Source organism: Schistocerca piceifrons, unplaced genomic scaffold, assembly GCF_021461385.2.
Source record: "Schistocerca piceifrons isolate TAMUIC-IGC-003096 unplaced genomic scaffold, iqSchPice1.1 HiC_scaffold_1786, whole genome shotgun sequence".
Classification (NCBI taxonomy): Eukaryota; Metazoa; Arthropoda; class Insecta; order Orthoptera; family Acrididae; genus Schistocerca; species Schistocerca piceifrons.
Window position 1 is genome coordinate 291451 of NW_025727663.1, and position 10050 is coordinate 301500.

Sequence of the window (10050 nt, forward strand, 5' to 3'; positions counted from 1 at the left end):
GATTCCGATGCTTCGCTTCAGGTTTACTGTATCCCTTGGACCTTCTTTTTGACGATGAAGCGCCGAAATTGCATTGGAATTAAATTCAAAAGGCTCAATGCCGACTTAAGTACAAGAGGAATGACACTCTAACTTTCTATGATTTGAACCTCTCCTGTGAGTCCAGTTTTAGATTCCGATGCTTCACTTCAGGTTTACTGTATACCTCGGACCTTCTTATTGACGATGAAGCACAGAAATTGCATCGGAATAAAATTCAAAAGGCACAATGCCGACTTAAGTACAAGAGGACTGACACTCTAACTTTGTATGATTTGAACCTTTCCTGTGAGCCCAGTTTTAGATTCCGATACTTCACTTCAGGTTTACTGCATCCCTTGGACCTTCTTATTGACGATGAAACACAGATATTTCATCGGAATTAAAATCAAAATAGCACAATGCCGACTTAAGTACAAGAGGACGAACACTCTAACTTTCTATGATTGGAACCTCTCCTGTGAGTCCAGTTTTAGATTCCGATGCCACACTTCAGGTTTACTGTATACCATGGACATTCTTATTGACGATGAAGCACAGAAAATGCATCGGAATGAAATTCAAAAGGCACAATGCCGACTTAAGTAGAAGAGGACTGACACTCTAACTTTCTATGATTTTAACCTCTCCTGTGAGTCCAGTTTTAGATTCCGATGCTTCACTTCAGGTATACTGTATCCCTTTGACCTGCTTATTGACGATGAAGCACAGAAATTGCATCCGAATTTAATACAAAAGGCACAAGGCCGACTTATGTACAGGAGGACTGACACTCCAACATTCTATGATTTGAACCTCTCCTGTGAGTCCAGTTTTAGATTCCGCTTCTTCACTTCAGGTTTACTGTATCCCTTGGACCTTCTTTTTGACGATGAAGCGCCGAAATTGCATCGAAATTAAATTCAAAAGGCACAATGCCGACTTAAGTACAAGAGGAATGACATTCTAACTTTCTATGATTTGAACCTCTCCTTTGAGCCCAGTTTTAGATTCCGATGCTTCACTTCAGGTTTACTGTATCCCTTGGACCTTCTCATTGACGATGAAACAGAGAAACTGCATCGGAAATTAATACAAAAGGCACAATGCCGACTTAAGTACAAGAGGACTGACACTCTAACTTTCGATGATATGAACCTCTCCAGTGATTCCAGTTTTAGATTCCGATGCTTCACTTCCGGTTTACTGTATCCCTTGGACCTTCTTATTGACGATGAAACACAGAAATTGCATCCGAATTAAATTTAAAAGGCACAATGCCGACTTAAGTACAAGAGGACTGGCACTATAACTTTCTATGATTTTATCCTGTAATGTGAGTCCAGTTTTAGATTCCCATGCTTCACTTCAGGTTTACTGTATACCTTGGACCTTCTTATTGACGATGAAACACAGAAATTGCATCGGAATTAAATTCAAAAGGCACAATGCCGACTTAACTAAAAGAGGACGGACACTCTAACTTTCCATGATTTGAACCTCTCATGTGAGTCAAGTTTTAGATTCCGATGCTTCACTGCAAGTCTACTGTATACCTTGGACCTTCTTATTGACGATGAAACACAGGAATTGCATCGGAATTAAATTCAAAAGCCACAATGCCGACGTAAGTACCAGAGGAGTGACACTTTAACTTTCTATGATTTGAATATCTCCTGTGAGTCCAGTTTTAGATGCCGATGTTACACTTCAGGTTTAGTATATACCATTGACCTTCTTATTGACGATGAACCGTAGAAATAGCATCGGAATTAAATTCAAAAGGCACAAAGCCACTTAAGTACAAGAGGACGGAGACTCTAACTTTCTATGATTTGAACTCCTCCAGTGAGTCCACTTTTACATTCCGATGCTTCACTTCAGGTTTACAGTATACCTTGGACCTTCTTATTGACGATGAAACACAGTGATTGCATCGGAATTAAATTCAAAAGCCACAATGCCGACTTAAGTGCAAGAGGACGGACTATCTAACTTTCTATTATTAGACCCTCTCCTGTGAGTACAGTTTTAGTTTCCGATGCTACACTTCGGGTTTACTGTATACCATCGACATTCTTCTTGACGATGAAGCACAGAAAATACATCGGAAATAAATTCAAAAGGCACAATGCCGACTTAAGTAGAATAGGACTGACACTCTAACTTTCTATGATTTGAACCTCTCCTGTGAGTCCAGTTTTAGATTCCGATGCTTCACTTCAGGTTTACTGTATCCCTTGGCCCTTCTTATTGTCGATGAAACACAGAAATTGCATACGAATTTAATACAAAAGGCACAATGCCGACTGAAGTACAAGAGGACTGACACTCTCGCATTCTACGATTTGAACCTCCTCTGTGAGTCAAGTTTTAGATTCCGATGCTTCACTTCAGGTTTACCGTATACCTCGGACCTTCTCATTAAATATGAAACACAGGAATAGCATCGGAATTGAATTCAAAAGCCACAATGCCGACTTAAGTACAAGAGGATTGACCCTCTAACTTTCTATGATATGAACCTCCCCTGTGAGTCCACTTTTGGATGCCGATGTTACACTTCAGGTTTACTGTATACCATAGACCTTCTTATTGACGATGAAGCACAGAAATTGCATCGGAATTAAATTAAAAACGCACAATGCCGACTTAAGTACAAGAGGACAGACACTCTAACTTTGTATGATTTGAACCTTTCCTGTGAGCCCAGTTTTAGATTCCGATACTTCACTTCAGGTTTACTGTATCCCTTGGACCTTCTTATTGACGATGAAACACAGATATTTCATCGGAATTAAATTCAAAATAGCACCTTGCCGACTTAAATACAAGATGACGAACACTCTAACTTTCTATGATTTGAACCTCTCCTGTGAGTCCAGTTTTAGATTCCGATGCTACACTTCAGGTTTACTGTATACCATGGACATTCTTATTGACGATGAAGCACAGAAAATGCATTGGAATGAAATTCAAAAGGCACAATGCGGACTTAAGTAGAAGAGGACTAACACTCTAACTTTCTATGATTTGAACCTCTCCTGTGAGTCCAGTTTTAGATTCCGATGCTTCACTTTAGGTATACTGTATCCCTTGGACCTTCTTATTAACGATGAAGCACAGAAATTGCATCCGAATTTAATACAAAAGGCACAAGGCTGACTTATGTACAGGAGGACTGACACTCCAACTTTCTATGATTTGAACCTCTCCTGTGAGTCCAGTTTTAGATTCCGCTTCATCACTTCAGGTTTACTGTATCCCTTGGACCTTCTTGTTGACGATGAAACACAGATATTACATCGGAATTAAATTCAAAATAGCACAATGCCGACTTAAGTACAAGAGGACGAACAATCTAACTTTCTATGATTGGAACCTCTCCTGTGAGTCCAGTTTTAGATTCCGTTGCTACACTTCAGGTTTACTGTATGCCATGGACCTTCTTATTGACGATGAAGCACAGAAAATGCATCGGAATGATATTCAAAAGGCACAATGCCGACTTTAGTAGAAGAGGACTGACACTCTAACTTTCTGTGATTTGAACCTCTCCTGTGAGTCCAGTTTTAGATTCCGATGCTTCACTTCAGGTATACTGTACCCCTTGGACCTTCTTATTGACGATGAAGCACCGAAATTACATTGGAATTAAATTCAAAAGGCACATTGCCGACTTAAGTGCAAGAGGACGGACAATCTAACTTTCGATTATTAGAAACTCTCCTGTGAGTACAGTTTTAGTTTCGGATGCTACACTTCGGGTTTACTGTATACCATCGACCTTCTTATTGACGATGAAGCACAGAAAATGCATCGGAATTAAATTCAAAAGGCACAATGCCGACTTAAGTAGAAGAGGACTGACACTCTAACTTTCTATGATTTGAAACTCTAATGTGAGTCCAGTTTTAGATTCCGATGCTTCGCGTCAGGTTTACTGTATCCCTTGGACCTTCTTTTTGACGATGAAGCGCCGAAATTGCATCGAAATTAAATTCAAAAGGCACAATGCCGACTTAAGTACAAGAGGAATGACACTCTAACTTTCTATGATTTGAACCTCTCCTGTGAGCCCAGTTTTAGATTCCGATGCTTCACTTCAGGTTTACTGTATCCCTTGGACCTTCTTATTGACGATGAAACAGAGAAACTGCATCGGAAATTAATACAAAAACACAATGCCGACTTAAGTACAAAAGGATTGACACTCTAACTTTCGATGATATGAACCTCTCCAGTGATTCCAGTTTTAGATTCCGATGCTTCACTTCCGGTTTACTGTATCCCTTGGACCTTCTTATTGAGATGAAACACAGAAATTGCATCCGAATTAAGTTCAAAAGGCACATTGCCGACTTAAGTGCAAGAGTACGGACAATCTAACTTTCTATTATTAGACACTCTCTTGTGAGTACAGTTTTAGTTTCCCATGCTACACTTCGGGTTTACTGTGTACCATCGACTTTCTTTTTGACGATGAAGCACAGAAAATACATCTGATATAAATTCAAAAGGCACAATGCCGACTTAAGTAGAATAGGACTGACACTCTAACTTTCTATGATTTGAACCTCTAATGTGAGTCCAGTTTTAGATTCCGATGCTTCGCTTCAGGTTTACTGTACCTCTTGGACCTTCTTTTTGACGATGAAGCGCCGAAATTGCATTGGAATTAAATTCAAAAGGCACAATGACGACTTAAGTACAAGAGGAATGACACTCTAACTTTCTATGATTTGAACCTCTCCTGTGAGTCCAGTTTTAGATTCCGATGCTTCACTTCAGGTTTACTGTATACCTCGGACCTTCTTATTGACGATGAAGCACAGAAATTGCTTCGGAATTAAATTCAAAAATCACAATGCCGACTTAAGTACATGAGGACTGACACTCAATCTTTCGATGATTTGAACCTTTCCTGTGAGCCCAGTTTTAGATTCCGATACCTCACTTCAGGTTTACTGTATCCCTTGGACCTTCTTATAGACGATGAAACACAGAAATTTCATCGGTATTAAATTGAAAATAGCACAATGCCGACTTAAGTACAAGAGGACGAACACTCTAACTTTCTATGATTGGAACCTCTCCTGTGAGTAAAGTTTTAGATTCCGATGCCACACTTCAGGTTTACTGTATACCATGGACCTTCTTATTGACGATGAAGCACAGAAAATGCATCGGAATGAAATTCAAAAGGCACAATGCCGACTTATGTAGAAGAGGACTGACACTCAAACTTTCTATGATTTGAACCTCTCCTGTGAGTCCAGTTTTAGATTCCGATGCTTCACTTCAGGTATACTGTATCCCTTGGACCTTCTTATTGACGATGAAGCACCGAAATTACATTGGAATTAAATTCAAAAGGCACATTGCCGACTTAAGTGCAAGAGGACGGACAATCTAACTTTCTATTATTAGAACCTCTCCAGTGAGTACAGTTTTAGTTTCGGATGCTACACTTCGGGTTTACTGTATACCATCGACCTTCTTATTGACGATGAAGCACAGAAAATGCATCGGAATTAAATTCAAAAGGCACAATGCCGACTTAAGTAGAAGAGGACTGACACTCTAACTTTCAATAATTTGAACCTCTAATGTGAGTCCAGTTTTAGATTCCGATGCTTCGCGTCAGGTTTACTGTATCCCTTGGACCTTCTTTTTGACGATGAAGCGCCGAAATTGCATCGAAATTAAATTCAAAAGGCACAATGCCGACTTAAGTACAAGAGGACTGACACTGTAACTTTCGATGATATGAACCTCTCCAGTGATTCCAGTTTTAGACTCCGATGCTTCACTTCCGGTTTATTGCATCCCTTGGACCTTCTTATTGACGATGAAACACAGAAATTGCATCCGAATTAAATTTAAAAGGCACAATGCCGACTTAAGTACAAGAGGACTGGCACTCTAACTTTCTATGATTTGAACCTGTAATGTGAGTCCAGTTTTAGATTCCCATGCTTCACTTCAGGTTTACTGTGTACCTTGGACCTTCTTATTGACGATGAAACACAGAAATTGCATCGGAATTAAATTCAAAAGGCACACTGCCGACTTAACTACAAGAGGACGGACACTCTAATTTTCTATGATTTGAACCGCTCCTGTGAGTCCAGTTTTAAATTCCGATGCTTCACTTCCGGTTTACTGTATCCCTTGGACCTTCTTATTGACGATGAAACACAGAAATTACATCCGAATTAAATTTAAAAGGCACAATGCCGACTTAAGTACAAGAGGACTGGCACTCTAACTTTCTATGATTTGAACCTGTAATGTGAGTCCAGTTTTAGATTCCCATGCTTCACTTCAGGTTTACTGTATCCCTTGGACCTTCTTATTGACGATTAAACACAGAAATTGTATCAGAATTTAATACAAAAGGCACAATGCCGGCTTAAGTACAAGAGGACTGACACTCTAACTTTCTATGATTTGAACCTCTCCTGTGAGTCCAGTTTTAGTTTCCGATTCTTAACTTCAAGTTTACTGTATACCTTGGACCTTCGTATTGACGATGAAACACAGAAATTGCATCGGAATTTAATTCAAAATGCACAATGCCGACTTAAGTACAAGAGGATTGACACCCTAACTTTCTATGATTTGATCCTCTCCTGTGAGTCCAGCTTTAGATTCCGATGCCTCGCTTCAGGTTTACTGTGTCCCTTGGACCTTCTTATTGACGATGAAACACAGAATTTGCAACCAAATTTAATACAAAAGACACAATGCGGACTTAAGTACAAGAAGACTGACACTCTAACTTTCATTGATTTGAACCTCTCCAGTGATTCAAGTTTTAGATTCCGATGCTTCACTTCAGGTTTACTGTATCCCTTCGACCGTCTTATTGACGATGAAACACAGAAATTGCATCCGAATTTAATACAAAAGGCACAATGCCGACTTAAGCACAAGAGGACTGACACTCTAAATTTCTATGATTTGAACCTCTCCTGTGAGTCAAGTTATAGATTCCGATGCTTCACTGCAAGTCTACTGTATACCTTGGACCTTCTTATTGACGATGAAACACAGGAATTGCATCGGAATTAAATTCAAAAGCCACAATGACGACGTAAGTACCAAAGGAGTGACACTTTAACTTTCTATGATTTGAACATCTCCTGTGAGTCCAGTTTTAGATGCCGATGTTAAACTTCAGGTTTAGCATATACCATTGACCTTCTTATTGACGATGAAGCGTAGAAATAGCATCGGAATTAAATTCAAAAGGCACAAAGCCACTTAAGTACAAGAGGACGGAGACTCTAACTTTCTATGATTTGAACTTCTCCTGTGAGTCCAGTTTTAGATTCCGATGCTTCACTTCAGGTTTACAGTATACCTTTGACCTTCTTATTGACGATGAGACACAGTAAATGCATCGGAATTAAATTCAAAAGCCACAATGCCGACTTAAGTGCAAGAGGACGGACAATCTAACTTTCTATTATTAGACCCTCTCCTGTGAGTCCAGTTTTAGTTTCCGATGCTACACTTCGGGTTTACTGTATCCCTTGGCCCTTCTTATTGTCGATGAAACACAGAAATTGCATACGAATTTAATACAAAAGGCACAATGCCGACTGAAGTACAAGAGGACTGACACTCTCGCATTCTACGATTTGAACCTCCTCTGTGAGTCAAGTTTTAGATTCCGATGCTTCACTTCAGGTTTACCGTATACCTCGGACCTTCTCATTAAATATGAAACACAGGAATAGCATCGGAATTGAATTCAAAAGCCACAATGCCGACTTAAGTACAAGAGGATTGACCCTCTAACTTTCTATGATATGAACCTCCCCTGTGAGTCCACTTTTGGATGCCGATGTTACACTTCAGGTTTACTGTATACCATAGACCTTCTTATTGACGATGAAGCACAGAAATTGCATCGGAATTAAATTAAAAACGCACAATGCCGACTTAAGTACAAGAGGACAGACACTCTAACTTTGTATGATTTGAACCTTTCCTGTGAGCCCAGTTTTAGATTCCGATACTTCACTTCAGGTTTACTGTATCCCTTGGACCTTCTTATTGACGATGAAACACAGATATTTCATCGGAATTAAATTCAAAATAGCACCTTGCCGACTTAAATACAAGAGGACGAACACTCTAACTTTCTATGATTTGAACCTCTCCTGTGAGTCCAGTTTTAGATTCCGATGCTACACTTCAGGTTTACTGTATACCATGGACATTCTTATTGACGATGAAGCACAGAACATGCATTGGAATGAAATTCAAAAGTCACAATGCGGACTTAAGTAGAAGAGGACTAACACTCTAACTTTCTATGATTTGAACCTCTCCTGTGAGTCCAGTTTTAGATTCCGATGCTTCACTTTAGGTATACTGTATCCCTTGGACCTTCTTATTAACGATGAAGCACAGAAATTGCATCCGAATTTAATACAAAAGGCACAAGGCTGACTTATGTACAGGAGGACTGACACTCCAACTTTCTATGATTTGAACCTCTCCTGTAAGTCCAGTTTTAGATTCCGCTTCATCACTTCAGGTTTACCGTATCCCTTGGACCTTCTTGTTGACGATGAAACACAGATATTACATCGGAATTAAATTCAAAATAGCACAATGCCGACTTAAGTACAAGAGGACGAACAATCTAACTTTCTATGATTGGAACCTCTCCTGTGAGTCCAGTTTTAGATTCCGTTGCTACACTTCAGGTTTACTGTATGCCATGGACCTTCTTATTGACGATGAAGCACAGAAAATGCATCGGAATGATATTCAAAAGGCACAATGCCGACTTTAGTAGAAGAGGACTGACACTCTAACTTTCTGTGATTTGAACCTCTCCTGTGAGTCCAGTTTTAGATTCCGATGCTTCACTTCAGGTATACTGTACCCCTTGGACCTTCTTATTGACGATGAAGCACCGAAATTACATTGGAATTAAATTCAAAAGGCACATTGCCGACTTAAGTGCAAGAGGACGGACAATCTAACTTTCGATTATTAGAAACTCTCCTGTGAGTACAGTTTTAGTTTCGGATGCTACACTTCGGGTTTACTGTATACCATCGACCTTCTTATTGACGATGAAGCACAGAAAATGCATCGGAATTAAATTCAAAAGGCACAATGCCGACTTAAGTAGAAGAGGACTGACACTCTAACTTTCTATGATTTGAAACTCTAATGTGAGTCCAGTTTTAGATTCCGATGCTTCGCGTCAGGTTTACTGTATCCCTTGGACCTTCTTTTTGACGATGAAGCGCCGAAATTGCATCGAAATTAAATTCAAAAGGCACAATGTCGACTTAAGTACAAGAGGAATGACACTCTAACTTTCTATGATTTGAACCTCTCCTGTGAGCCCAGTTTTAGATTCCGATGCTTCACTTCAGGTTTACTGTATCCCTTGGACCTTCTTATTGACGATGAAACAGAGAAACTGCATCGGAAATTAATACAAAAACACAATGCCGACTTAAGTACAAGAGGATTGACACTCTAACTTTCGATGATATGAACCTCTCCAGTGATTCCAGTTTTAGATTCCGATGCTTCACTTCCGGTTTACTGTATCCCTTGGACCTTCTTATTGAGATGAAACACAGAAATTGCATCCGAATTAAGTTCAAAAGGCACATTGCCGACTTAAGTGCAAGAGTACGGACAATCTAACTTTCTATTATTAGACACTCTCTTGTGAGTACAGTTTTAGTTTCCCATGCTACACTTCGGGTTTACTGTGTACCATCGACTTTCTTTTTGACGATGAAGCACAGAAAATACATCTGATATAAATTCAAAAGGCACAATGCCGACTTAAGTAGAATAGGACTGACACTCTAACTTTCTATGATTTGAACCTCTAATGTGAGTCCAGTTTTAGATTCCGATGCTTCGCTTCAGGTTTACTGTACCTCTTGGACCTTCTTTTTGACGATGAAGCGCCGAAATTGCATTGGAATTAAATTCGAAAGGCACAATGACGACTTAAGTACAAGAGGAATGACACTCTAA